We start from the raw sequence: 6,000 nt of genomic DNA on the forward strand, positions 1-6,000 counted from the left end.
TGTTCCTCCCCTTGTAATCCCCGTGGCCTTCCTGGTGTTCATCGTTTCAATGATTAGTGCGTTCCGTGATATTACCATTGAGTCCTGGAACACACAGGGGCTAGGCTGTCTCAAGAAACGCCCCGTTGTCCGCGACTCGATCTCTTCCGCAAAACCCTCCATTATCTGCGTTCAAGAGACCAAGCTGGCCGCCGTCGACCGCTTCGTTCTCTCTAGTTTCCTCCCTTCCAACCTCTCCTGCTTCGAAACCGTCGACGCCATTGGGAGCTCTGGTGGCATTCTCACGGCTTGGGACGCTGGCCTCTACTCCCTAGTTTCTGCTCACCGCTGCCGTTTCTCGCTCACTCTGACGCTCCAATCTTCCCTCTCCGACCTCGTTTTTGCCGTTACCAATGTCTACGCGCCCGCAAACCACGCTCTGTCGCCAGATTTCCTTGAAGAGTTCGAGAGCCTTGGCCCTCTCTTCCCCATCCCCTGGCTGATCATCGGTGATTTCAATCTCCTGCGTGATCCCTCGGACAAAAATAACGCTAATTTTGACGTCTCCTTGGCCTCCTCCTTCAACGATTCTATCCGTAAGTTAGCCCTCTTCGAGCTTCCCCTGTTGGACCGGTTGTATACTTGGTCCAACAAACGCGACACGCCCGTCCTGGCCCGCCTCGATCGCGCCCTTTTCAACCATGCCTGGAACTTGGCTCTCCCCAATTCCTCTCTCTCCTCCCTCCCGCGCCCTACCTCGGATCATTTCCCCCTCATGGTCACGGCCTCCACCTCCATTCCTCGGACGCGCTGCTTTCGTTTCGAAAACGCCTGGCTCAAGGATCCTCTCTTCCTCCAAACTACCCTCCCTGCTTGGCACTCTCCTGCTGCGCGTGCGGATGCGGCTGGTGATCTTGCGGCCCGCCTGAAGTCCTTCCGCTCCGCTGCCAAGGTTTGGAAACGCTCCCACCGCTTTAATCCCAAGTTTGAGAATAACTGTGTGTTCTTGATTGACCTTCTGGATCTTTTCGAGGAGACCCGCCCTCTCTCCTCCGAGGAGCTCCAGCTTCGTGTCTCCTGCAGGACTACCTTGGAGCGGCTGGTCCTTGCTCGCGCCGCGTACTGGAAGCAGCGGGGGAAGTTCCGCGCCATTGTGGAGGGCGACGAGAACTACAAGTTCTTCCACGCGCGGGCCTCCCAGCGCCTCCGACGCAACAACATCCGCGTCCTGGACGTCGCCGGCGTGACGGTCGCCACACATGAAGCCAAAGCCGCGGCTCTCCACTCTTTCTACCTCAACCTGCTTGGTCGCTGCTCCGACGTGCACTGGGACTTCGACGTGCATGAGTTGTACGCTGGCTGCGTGCGTGTCGACGGCGCTGAGCTCGTCCAAGCCTTCTCCTCCGATGAAATTAAAAAGGCCGCCGCGTCCCTGGACTGCTCCAGCGCCCCTGGGCCTGATGGCATTGGGCCCAGTTTCTACCGGGCCGCGTGGGATTCGGTCCGCCCGAGCCTGGAGCGCCTGTTTGAAGATTTTCGTTCCCGCTCAGCCGATCTGGAGAGAATCAACAGGGCTCATGTGGTGCTGCTGCCCAAAGCCGCCGGTGTGCTCGCGCCAAGCGCCTTCCGGCCTGTGTCCCTCCAAAACAGTTCCGTCAAGATCCTCTGCAAGGCGCTGACCTTCCGTCTCCAGCGTCAGATCGGTGAGCTCATCGACGCGGATCAAACCGGCTTCCTCGCCGGTCGGAGCATCTCGGAGACTTTCGTCCTCGCCACCGAGCTGGTTCAAACCTGCTACCGCCGGAAAGCTCCGGTCGTCGTCCTCAAGCTCGATTTCGCCAAAGCCTTTGACTCAGTGTGCTGGTCCAGTCTTCGGACGGTGATGCTGGCGCGGGGTTTCCCGGCCACCTGGTGCGATTGGCTCGACGACATCTTCACCTCCTCGCGCTCCGCCGTCCTCCTCAACGGCGTGCCTGGGCGGTGGATTCGGTGTGTCCGAGGACTTCGCCAAGGGGACCCCCTGTCCCCCTACCTCTTCCTCATCATCGCCGACGTGTTGCAGCGCCTGGTCCGTCGCGACACTGTCCTCCAACACCCGTTGGTGGACGGTGCTGCCTGCCCCGTGCTACAATACGCGGACGACACCCTCCTGATCTTTCGGGCCGACGTTGGCGCGGCGAGGCGCCTCCGCTCGCTGCTTGGACAATTCGAGCTTGCCACGGGGCTGGCGATAAACTACAGCAAGAGCACGTTGGTGCCCATGCACGTCCAGCCTGATGTGCTCCGCCAAATCCAAGATGAGCTGCGGTGCCGCGTCGAAGGGTTCCCTCAAACCTACCTCGGGCTGCCACTGTCTGCTGAAAAACTCCGGCTCACGGCGTTCACCCCCTTGATCGCAAAGGTTGACAAGTACTTGTCGGGCTGGCGCGCTCTCCTTCTCTCCGCCGGCGGCAGGTTGGTGTTGCTCAACGCCGTCCTCGACGCCCTCCCCACTTTCGCCATGGGCGCTCTTGAGCTCCCTCCCGGCGTGCTTGCGGCTCTGGACCGCCTGCGTCGTGCTTTCCTGTGGGCTGCCACCGACAAAGTCTCCGGCGCGCAGTGCCTCGTTGCCTGGGAGCAGGTGTGCCGCCCGAAAGAGGAGGGCGGCTGAAAGGATCGTATGCCGCACCTAGAGGGGGGGTGAATAGGTGCTAACCAATTTTTCTTTCTTTTTCACTTTAGGCTTGACACAAAAGGTAAATTCTCTAGATATGCAACTAAGTGAATTTACCTATATGGCAAGGCTAGCAACTAAGCAAGATATATCTAAGCAATATAGAGATAGAATAGGATAGAGGTAACCGAGAGTGGAGCACGCGATGACACGGAGATGATTCCCGTAGTTCCCTTCCTTTGCAAGAAGGTACGTCTACGTTTGGAGGAGTGTGGTTGCTACGAAAGCCAAACTGGCAGCCACGAAGGCTTCACTCAGATCTCCGGTGAGCAACGCCACGAAGGCCTAGCCCACTTCCACTAAGGGATTTCCTCGAGGCGGAAACTGGGCCTTTACAAGGTTCTTGGGGCACACATCCACAACCAAATTGGAGGCTCCCAAATCTGTTACAACACAACAATCAACAACAATACATCAACACAAATCAACTAGGGAACCAAATAGGAACACTAGCATGAGATCCCTCAAACAAGAGAGGGGGAAATGAAGAACGCTTCGGTGAGGATGTAGATCGGTGTCTTCTCCTTCGAATCTCCAAAGATCAAGAACTTTGGTTGGGGGAGGAAGGAGATCTTGCAAATCTTGACTTTCTTGAGGTGGCTCTAATGGAGGTGGCTTGGCAGATTTCTTGTATAATGATTGAGCAAGCAACCAAGGTAGAAGAAGGGGGGTATTTATACCTCCCCTCAAAATTGAGCCGTTGCTGCTTCCGGGGGGCCGGATATTCCGGCCTAAGTAAGGGCCGGATAATCCGCCCCCCCCCCCCGGATAATCCGGCCATCGGGACAAAAGTGTGACAATATCCGGCCAAATGTCCGGCCCTTGTACAGATTCACATTTCTTCCAGTCCTTAGCCCAAAACGAGGGGGCCGGATATTTCCAAAATATCCGGCCCGGATAATCCGGCCCTGGTACAATACCGGGACATTATCCGGGCAAATGTCCGGCCCCCATACTGCGCTGCATTTCCTCGACGACTTAGCCAAAAACAGGGGGCCGGATATTTCAACAATATCCGGCCCGGATTATTCGGCCTGGCCACATTTTTCCTGTTAACTTTTGACAGACCGACCAAATCCAACACACACAAATATGAAACTCTGTAATCCCTGTACCACTTAAACAAACATTAGTGTATCATATATATTGACATCAAACACACAAAACATAATGTGAGAGATGTTCTTTCAATCTCCCCCTTTTTGGTGTTTGATGACAATATACGGATTTGCAAGAGAATCACTAAAGAGACAAGCATGATGGCAAACCATAGAGGCACTCCCCCTACATGTGTGCATCTAAGTAATTTGCATTTGAATACAAATACACAACACATAGGAGTATGGTGCCTCAACACAAGAGATATCCAACATGAGCTCTAACACTAGACATTGACACATATGAAGTTGAGATAGGATGTAAGAAATCATACCCATGTGTAGATATATAATACGGAGATATAGCATCACACATAATGTAATATCCTTGATCTCAACAAATAGAAATCCGAAAACCATAACAATGTCTCACACCACATAGCACATAGTTTTAAACGGAAACGGAACACACCAAAGCAAATAGTTCAAATAAGAGGGAACACAAGCAATAAAGGAATGATAAATGCATATGCTTGTGCCCAAACAATGCAAATCCCCGAGAGAGTTCCTAATAGAACGCTTCTCCCCCTTTGGCATCGAGACGCCAAAAAGGGGACAAGCGCGATGCTACTCGCCCCATGGGGATCACTCGGAGGCATAATCATCATCGGACTCTTGCGCCTCCTCTTCTTCTTCTTCTTCTTCTTCTTCTTCCTCTTCATCAGTGTCAGGTGCATCCGGAGAACGACGTGAGGTGTTGGAACTTTGAAGGAAATCATCAAGATCACTCCATGGAACCTGTGCAGAGTGCCATCCACTGTAACCCTGGTGAGCTGGAGGCTGAGGCGGGGGACCTTGATCACCACTGAGCTTGTGTAGAATAACCGCCTGAGTATGCTTAATCTCAGAACGCTCTCGGCTAGCTGCATAGTTCTCCTTATGGATCTCAATGTTCATGCAAAGGATGTGACGCTGAAACCAACTAAGCCGGGTCACTTGCTTCCTCATAGCCGGGACATCAGGATGACGAGCAGGAGCAACACCACTAGAACGAGCATCACCCATGAAACTGTTAGGTGCAGGTACAACTGAAGAGACTGGCTTAAGCTTGTAGGCCTTCTTGACATGGTGCTTCACCAACGGATACCCACTCAAATCTTCACTCACAGCCACAGAGTTGTTGATGAGACGTTGGATGTAGGGTGCATATGGTATGGTGGTCCGAGAGACCATGGCATCACGGATCTCATGGAAGATAAAGTCCATGATATCAAGAGAGTAGTCCCGTTCCTCATTACCATCACGAGCACACTTAAAGCTGAGGTGCATAAGGTCCACAAGGACTCCCCGGAGAGCATCATTGTTACCACCACTTGGGCAAATGGTTGCCCGAAAGAACCGGAGCAACTGACTGTATATGGGAAGCAGCCCCTTAGCAAAACCAATCTTTCCCGCTGAGGTATAGAGATGCACAAGAGCATTCTTATCTGTCTGTTGTGGTCCATGAAGACGACGACCCTCATCAACAGGAACTCCAAGAATACCAGCAAAATGGCGAAGAGTGGCACTGCAGTGAGTGGAGCCAGTCATCCATTCCAAAGTGCGTTCCTCATCTGTCTTGATTGCCAAAGTGGCAAAGAATTGCTTCACCAAATCTGGGCTATAGTCACATTGAATCTTCATGATATCATGCAAGCCCATTCTCCCAGCTACCCAGATAGCATCTTCAAAGTGATTGTTTTCAGCCAGAATGTCCACATTGATAGCTTGCATGGGTCTCAGATTCTTCATGGGCTCATAGACGTCCTTGTAGATGAACACTTGCTCCATGCACCAGAATCTCCTGCCCTCTATTTCTTCATCCCTTGGAACATCTTCATACCAGTTCTTCAAGCGAATAGCGGAATAAGAGACTGGATCCATGGCCTTGTAGTTCTCCCTCACTTCCTTGTTCTTCCGCCTTGAAGTGACGGACTTGCGAGGTGCATTGGGTGCAAACTCGTCACTCGATCGATCATGCCTTGAGCGTCTCCGACCACCCCGAGACGCACCACCTGTGAGAAGCAAAGGCGGGTAGCAAAGAGAAGGTAATGCTCATAAGTCATGTAAGATACAGTAATATACTCGAGAAACATGCTATAAGTCGGTACAAATCTAGACATGATAGATTGAAGCAAAAACTGCAGCGACGATGAAGCTCCAGGCCGGATA

This window comes from Lolium perenne, chromosome 5, assembly GCF_019359855.2.
Source record: "Lolium perenne isolate Kyuss_39 chromosome 5, Kyuss_2.0, whole genome shotgun sequence".
Lineage (NCBI taxonomy): Eukaryota > Viridiplantae > Streptophyta > Magnoliopsida > Poales > Poaceae > Lolium > Lolium perenne.